General features: G+C 35.8%; 1 pseudogene; it reads right to left on the reverse strand.

Moving 5' to 3' along the window:
* Positions 1 to 6,949: 6,949 nt before the first annotated feature.
* Positions 6,950 to 7,756, reverse strand: LOC101445612 (microtubule-associated protein RP/EB family member 1 pseudogene; annotated as a pseudogene).
* Between the last annotated feature and the right edge of the window lie 888 nt (positions 7,757 to 8,644).

Genomic DNA, 8,644 nt, shown 5'->3' on the forward strand with positions numbered 1-8,644 from the left:
CTGGTCCTGGTCTTTGTTTTTTGGGAGTTTTTGTTGTTGTTGTTTTTAACTGATTCAATCTCTTCAGTAGTAATTGATTTGTAGAGGTCTTCTGTTTCTTCATGAGTCAGTGTAGATAGTTTGTGTGTTTCTAAGAATTTGTCCATTTTATCTTGGTTTATCTAATTTATTGGCATAGTATCCTTTTGTAGGCCTTTTCATTTTAGCAGGGTTAGTAGAAATGTCCCTCCAGATTGACAGTATACATATGTTCATTTGTTTGTTCATCCATGCATTCCTTCATTCATTCATTTCTTCAAAGTGTCATTAATCTATTGTTGCATACAAACATCCATAAACCTAAAGACCTTAAAGCAACAACCACTCATTTAGCTTATATGACTCTTTAGGTTGGCAATTTCTACTGTGCTCAGCTGGGAAGTTCTGGTTCTTACTTGGTTTCTGAGTGTTAACTCAAGATTAAATGTAAAAAAAACCATAAAAACCTGCAGATCAAAGTGTAGGTTTCTGAGTATTAACTCAAGATTAAATGTAAAACATAAAAACCTATAAATCAAAGTGTAGGTAATAACAAGAGAAATTTATGATAAACACACTGTGTCAGAGCAACATTTATGTTCACTTTCCTTTAATAAATTAAGCAAGGAGCAAGCTAATGGGGGAGAGGAGGGCAGTAGGGACCTATAACCTTACCTGGAACAGTCTCACACTGCTTTATCAACGACCATGAAAGGCAAACTTTTCTTTCTTTGTTCTGTACAAGGAGACTAGAGATGGTAGGTCATGCTCTGACAATGCTCAAAGAAGAGAAAGTAAGACTGGTTGGGCTTTTACACCAAAACTTAATAGAGTGCTTGGTACTATAGCGCTGGCCAAGGTAGTAGAGATCCTTATCAGCACTTCCACAGGCTTCCTTTCAAATGCAAGCACTTTGTTTACACTATTGAAAGGAGCTCTTTAAAAATTAGGGAACTTAGTTCCTCGTGAATTGCAAAAGGTTCCCCTCCTACTCTGTTAGAGAGCAACGGTTGTCTTGTTACTGATTTTAGTGGAAACGTTTCTACAGTTTCTTTATTACTATATACTTCTTGTAGATTTCAGATGGAAATTGCTGAACAAATTAAAGATGTTCTCTCCTAATTCTAAAGTTGTAGCAGTTTCTACAAATAAGAGTTGGATCTTACCAAATGCTTTTTCTGCATATGATAAATTTATCATATCATTTTTCTCCTTTAAACTGTTAATTTAGTGAATTTTCTTACCAAAAAATTTGTATTTTGAATGCTGTTCTATAATCTAAAATTTCCCTAAAAATTTTCACTTTGTGTTTCTTTTTTTGCTTCATATACATTCAAATATACATTATTTTGCACGTACTTAGGTTGTAATTATAATTTCTTCTTGGTGGATTATTCCTTTTATCACCATGTAATGTCCTTTTTTATTCCTGTATATAACTCTTCCCCTTAAATCTAATTTTATTTTGATAATGATATTATGACACTGGCGTTCTTTTAGCTAGTATTTCCTTGAAATTTTTTTATATCCTTATTTTCTATTTTTATCTTATTTTTGTTGCATCTTTTATAAATAGTGTTTAGCTGACTTAAAAAAAAACCAATCTGACACTTCCTTTTGATAGGTGAGTTAAATCCGTTTATATTTATTGTGATTGGTGATATATTTGAACTTCCTCATACAATCATATTTTGTCATTTCATTTATCTTGTCTTTGATTCTTTTTTTCCCCTTTTCTTGTCTATGCTGAATTGATTAAAAAATTTTCTACCTATGTTTTTTCTCTGCAAGTTTGATGTTATTTGTGGTGTTTAGTCACTCTCCTAATTAAGTCACAAGTTATTCTATATTCTGTATATTTATTTTCCTCCTGAATAGAAAAGGATCTTATTATATTTTGCATATCTTCCTACTGATTGTCTCCATTTTCCATGTTGTTGATAATTAGGAACTTAATATCACCTTTTTAAAGCACAAGGTCTTTTATTATGATAAATGCTCACTGCAGTCAATTGTAAATTAAATTAACTGGCCTATTTTAGCAGTGTATTTTCTCACTGCAGCTTAATGTCCCTATTCCTTGTTTTGGTTTACTTCTCATCTTGTTGGAGAACATTCTTTAATAGTTCTTTCAAGGAAGGTTTGTGGGTGATAACATTCTTCTTTTGCGTTGATAAAAATGTCTTTCATTTTTGCTTCCTCTTTGAATTATGGTATATTGGGATGTAGAATTGTACATTGACCCCATATTCATATACCACTTCACAGTTTTCCAGCATTTATTATAACTAATTTGAAGGCTCTTGTCAATCTAATTGATATAATCAATCAGTCATTTCAAATCGGTATCAAAAATTTCTCTTTATCCTTAATTTTCTACATTTGTCTCTGTGGACTTATTTATTTTATCTTGTACCACATATGTTTTCTATATGGTGATTTACCTCTTTCTTAAATTTTGTCATTATTCTTTAAATTGTAATCCTCCATCATCCCCTCCCCGCATTCTCTCCTTCCTGAATTCCTATGATCTATTTCTCAAAAATTCTCTTTCATGTTTTTCATTTATTTCTGTATACTGTGCTTCAGGTAATTTCCACAGAACTTTGCAATTCACTAATTCTCTCTTAGACTTGTGTAGTATAACTCTTATATTTCTATTGTATTTTTGTTATGACTGTATTTTATATTTCTAGAATTTCAAATAATTTCTTTTTTAAAAACTCTACCTGCTTTTGCATTCATATCCACATATTTGTTGCTGTTGTTACTTCATTATTTCCTTGTTCTTGCTTAATGTGTATAAATTCTTCCTTAAACTTTCTCATTTTAAATTCATTTTCAGAAGATTATTTTGTTATTCACTTCTGGAAAGGAGTTTTTGGAATTGGAGTTAAGTATTGCTTTTCATGATGAGTTTAATTTTACTAATTGTTTTAAAATTTGTTTGCAAACCCATTTTTTTAAAAAGGTGTACTCAAGTATAATTAGCATACAATGAACTGCACATATTTAAAGCATGCAATTTGATAACTTTGACATATGTATACGCATGTGAAACCATCACCACAATCAAGACAGTACACAGAACTATCATCTCTAGAAGTATCCCTGAAAGCCCATTTGAAGAACAGGTTTTTCTGTTTCATGTTCATTTTGTTTTTCTTCTCCACATGACTTCTCATGTTTGGCAGATTTACTGTGACTTCTATCAGTTAACCCAGGTTCTCCAATTTGATAAGTATCTTATGTTATTTGGTCCACAGGACTCACATCCTGCCAGGCATGAAAATGGTTTGCCTCCCAATCCAGGTAGATATGACTTCTGAACTACAACCCCTGGGCAAGGGCCAAAGCCCTTTTAAATCTAAGTATATTGGCAATGAGTGGAGTCCTTTCTCTACCCCCAGTTTCACATTGTGAACCTGAGTTTGGTGCCTGCCACTAGTGGGGTGCAATCACCTTGCCCCATAGGGTACTCCTGCTATCTCTGTGTTTTCTGATTCCAGGTCCTAGATCTGCAGCTGCAGCCCCTGCCTAAGTCTATGGTTTTGGGTCTATTTATAAGTCAAGAAATAGTTATCTTATTTTTAAGCCCAGTTAAGTCTTTTACATTTTTATGTACTTTAGCATTGCCATGTGTTTGCAGGAAGGGAGAAGTGGGAATTTCCCATGTGAATCTCACAGCTCACAGCCCCATCTTGACCAAAGCCCTCCAGGCTGATCCCTTAACCACTAAATAGAGTAGTTTGAGTGCCAGGGTAATTGAGTATACTCTCTCCTTACAGATGAATTCTTCTACATTAATTCATAACTTTCCAAACAGAACCTTGCAATGAAAGAACTCACACTTCTGTTTTTGCATTCCTACTACAGTTTTCTAAGTTTAGGGATTATGCTACCCTATAAGCAATCTTCAACGAAACCCAAACCTGCAACAAATATTAAACTGTTTTTATTGGAATAAACCTCATAAAGTCCTATCCTCTAGGGATGGATAAACATAATAAAGTCTGGGAGGTGATTCTCTCAATCTGGTGACAAAAATGATTGCATGTAAATGAAGATATGGACATCCTGGTCCAAAGGAAATACGGCAGGAAAGCCAGTTTCCCCAGAATACAGAAAGGTAACCAAAGAAGTTTTGGTTGTGAGGAAGGAATATTTTATAAATGTGGACATCCTGATAGCAGTAGGCAGGAAGAGAGAACGAACTGAGATGTTCTATTAATATCAAAGGAACATTTGTGGGTGTTTGTGGTACAGCTGTGCCAATGACATATAAATGACTTAAATGACTGCTATGTTGGGAAGTAGGGGCTATTGTGTGAGTTAAGAGGAGTCTAGTGTAAAGAATAAATCTGTGCTTTCTCTCACCTTCCCAAGACCCAGTATGTACAGTAATTTTAACATTCACCATATGATAATAAAGACATCTGTTTATGTTTCCACTCTACCAGTAAACTGATTTCCTACAGAGTAAGGGTGAAGTTTGTTCCCTCTCACCTAGTAGTAATCCTTGATACATGTTGACTCTAATGAACTGGGAAGGCTTTGTTCTCAATTGAGCAATGCTTCCTTTGGGGAACAATATTCTCACTGTGAAATTCTTCCCTGTTATCTAGAGTCCATTACTTTATATTGCTAAGAGATTTACCATTGTATGAATATATTACAGTGTATTTATCCCTTGATAGACATGTTTCTGATTCTTATGAATAAAGTTGCTAAAATACTCTTGTACAAGTTTTTAAGTGGATATATATTTCGTTTCCTGTTTGGGTAAATACCTATTTGTGACCTTATATTGGGTGGGCTATATGGGAGGTATTCTTTTAACTTTGTAAAAATTTGCCAGACTGTTTTCCAAAGTGGTAGTGCCATTTTACCCTCCCAAATGAATTAGAATTCAGTTACTCCATATTCACACTTTTTAATTTTAACCATTCTGTTGGGTGTATAGTGGTATCTCATTGTGGAATTTTTTGCTTTTTATTTTTATTACTGCTTTATTGATGTATAATTGGAATACAATAAACTGCACTTCTTTTTAAATGTATACTTTGATAAGCTCTGACATACATTTACTTTGAAATCTTACCACAATGAAGACAATGAAAAGTTTTCTCATGTGTCTTTGTAATTCTTCCTTCTTGCCTCTCCCCCTACCCATCCCCAGGAAACCATTGACCTATTTTCTGTCACTATAGATCATTTTTCATTTTCTAGAATTTTATATAAATGGAAACAGTGTGTATGGGGGAGTTCTGGCTTCGTTCACTCAGCATAATTATTTTGAGATGTGTGTGTCAATAGTTCCTTATTTTGTTGCCGAGTAGTATTCCACTGTATGGATAAAACACTGTTTATTTATCCCCTGTTGATAGACATTTGGGTTGTTTCCCCTTTGGGGCTATTACACATTAAGCTCTGATGAACATTTGTGTACAAGTAATGTGTGCTTACATGTGCTTTCATTTAACTTGGGTAAATACCTAGGAATGAAATGACTAGGTCACATACTAGGTATATATCTAAGGTTTTAAGAAACTGCCAAGCTGATTTAAAAAGACATTTGCATCAGCAATGTATGAGAGTTCCAGGTACCCGACACCCTTATCACACTTGGTATGGTCTAAGTCTAGATTTTAACCATTTAAATGGCCATGTAGTGATGTGTCATTGTGGTTTTACTTGCACTTCCTTAATGACTAATGATATTCAGCTTCTTTTCATGTGCTTATTTGCCATTTGTGCATCTTCCTTCATGAAATGTCATCCTTGATGAAGTTCACATCTTTCTTTTCTCTTGAAATACAGAATTTTATTTAGAAACTGTTTAAAGTAGGAAAAAACCCTGTCAATAAAGACCAGGTATGGGAGCAGATGTGGTTTCCCACATGGGCGGTCCTGGGTTAGGTTCCTGGTGCCTCCTAAGAACAAAAAAGCAAACAAACAAATGAAAAACAATCAGGGGAGCAGAGCTGATGTGGCTCACTGATGACTGAGTGCTGGTTTCCCACATACAAGGTCTTGGGTTCAATCCCTAGCCCCAGTACCTCAAAAAAAAAAAAAAAAAAAAAGAAAGAAAGAAAGAAAAGAAAGACCAGGTGGAAAATGGGTTGCCAATAAAATGGAATTTTAAAGCAACAAAAGTCTAAGAGGCCACAAAAGAGAAACAGCACCACTGTCACTTGAATAGTTGCTGGTTACTTGGATTTTTGGGGCTTGTTAATTACTGAATCTGGGTTTTTCTATGAATTCCACACAGAGCATATATGACACAACAATTTTATCATAAAATTCCTGCTTTCTACAAACATTTTAAGACAAGCTACTACCAGAAACAAATCAATATAAATAAATCAGGGGTTGGACAATCTCAGTAGTGGGTGACACACATTTTGCAGAATTCTCTGAAACATAGGATTGAATAGGCTGTGGGCAAAAGCAAATGGGGGAAAGTTAAGGGATAAAATATTTTAAATATTAATAATTAAATCCTGTAGTAGCTATAGGATTCATAGTCTTTTCCATCATAGTTTTCATCAAAAAAACTTCTTGAACCACTGAATGAATTCAAAATTGTCAACAGGAATTACTTTGTCAATGCACATTTTCTTAAAACCTGCCTGTAGTATTTTGAAGTTCTGGATGTATTCATTATTATTTTGTACTGTATTTTCTGCAAAAGAAAAATATAAATGCTAATAAATTTATCTCCAAAGAGATTAGTGCCCTGGCCAAGGTGTTCTGAAAGCAGTGGAAGACTGAACAGCAGGTTCAGAGAACACCCCAGCCTTGCAGATCTAAGGTAGCAATGGCCCTCACTGATAACTCCCTTTGCGAGAGGTCCAGAAAGAACTTGCAGCACGATCACCTGCCTACTGTATTTCCACTCTAAGCAGCAAAATGATTTGGAATGAAGACTTCAGATGTTGCTCTGCTGGTCCAGGTTGTTAATACTCTTCTTGTTCCTCCTGGGACCTCCTTCATCAGGTATCACAAGGCCCTCATCTGTGGCATGGAGAATGTCCACACTCTTCTGCAATACTGGCTCTTTCCCTCCATATTCTCCTGGCAAATCAGTTCAATGCTCCTTAGTTTTCCAAAGTAGAAATCTCTCTCTTCCTCCAGGTCTTCAACGGTAAGTTTCAATAGGTTGACCTGCTGCATCAACCCAGCTGCTTCATTATCCCCATTTCCCACACCAGGATTCTTCCTCACCACACCTGGGCCAGCCTTAGCAGCTGCGAAGTCCTCTGTGTTGAAACGGAACTCTGTGGAGCTGCACTGTAAAAGCTGAGAGGTTTCTTTGGTTTACTCAGAGCTGAAGCAACAAGAGAGGGCGCCTCCATCTTGTCTAGCAGCGACAGGGTTCATAGTCTTTTCCATCATAGTTTTCATCAAAAAACTTCTTGAACCACTGAACGAATTAAAAATTGTCCACAGGAATTATTTTGTCAACACCCATTCTCTTAAAACCTGCCTGTAGTATTTTGAAGTTCTGGATGTATTCATGTTCTAACTTAGCTTGGAATTTCCCTTTCTTCAAGGCAATGGAGCCAGGAAACAGCAGGCCCATAAACTGACAATAGACAGTCCCTGAGCACAACTGTTCAATCTTTGTCAAAGTCAACTGCAGAGACTCCTTGATCCACATCAGCATGTCATGTCAACTTAGGTTATCGCTGGTCACGGACATCAAGTATACGGCGGGACCAAGCCCACTGCCCATGCCCGGCTCTGGTTGGGTCTTCATCTGATTCAAACTGTCTGACCCCAACCGCCATCCCACATGCCAACGTAAAATGAAGTTGACGTCTTGTCCATTTACTAATTCAGTAGTTTTGCTTTCTTAATGTGTTCTGAGAGCTCTTTATATATTCCTGATAAAAGTACTTTATCAAATATGTGATATGAAAATATTTTCTCCCAGTCTATGAATTTTCATTCTCTTAAGAGTGTCATCCTAAGAGCAGAAATTTGTAATTGTGATAAAGTGTAATTTAAATTATGTTTTTCTTTTATAGATCATACTTTTAGTGTTGTATCTAAGAAATCTTTGCCTAAAATCCAAGGGTACATAGAATATCTCCTATGTGTTTTATAATTTAGGTTTTACATTTAGTTCTATGATCTATTTTAAATCTTGTATTTGGTGAAAAGTATGGGTAAAGGTTCATTTTTTGCATGCAGATATACTGTTGTTCCAGCACTATTTGTTGAAAAGAACCATCCTTTCACTATAGAATTGCCCTTGCACTTTTGTTAAAAATTGAATGATCTAATATACGTCAGTCTCTTTCTGGATTCTCTATTCTCTTCCCAAGGTCTACTTGTCTATACTTATGCCAAAGTCGTACTGTCTTTTTTTTTTTTTTCAAGATTTTATTTTTATTTCTCTTCCCTTTCCCCACCTCCCCCTGCACCAGTTGTCTGTTCTCTGTGTCCATTTGCTGCATGTTCTTTTTGTCTGCTTCTGTTGTCAGCAGCATGGGAATCTGTGTCTTGTTTTTGTTGCATCATCTCTCCGTGTGTGCAGCACCATTCCTGGACAGGCTGCACTTTCTTTCGCGCTGCGCAGCTCTCCTTACGGGGCTCACTCTTTGCGCATCGGGCTCCC

This window comes from Dasypus novemcinctus, chromosome 13 (genome assembly GCF_030445035.2).
Source record: "Dasypus novemcinctus isolate mDasNov1 chromosome 13, mDasNov1.1.hap2, whole genome shotgun sequence".
Lineage (NCBI taxonomy): Eukaryota > Metazoa > Chordata > Mammalia > Cingulata > Dasypodidae > Dasypus > Dasypus novemcinctus.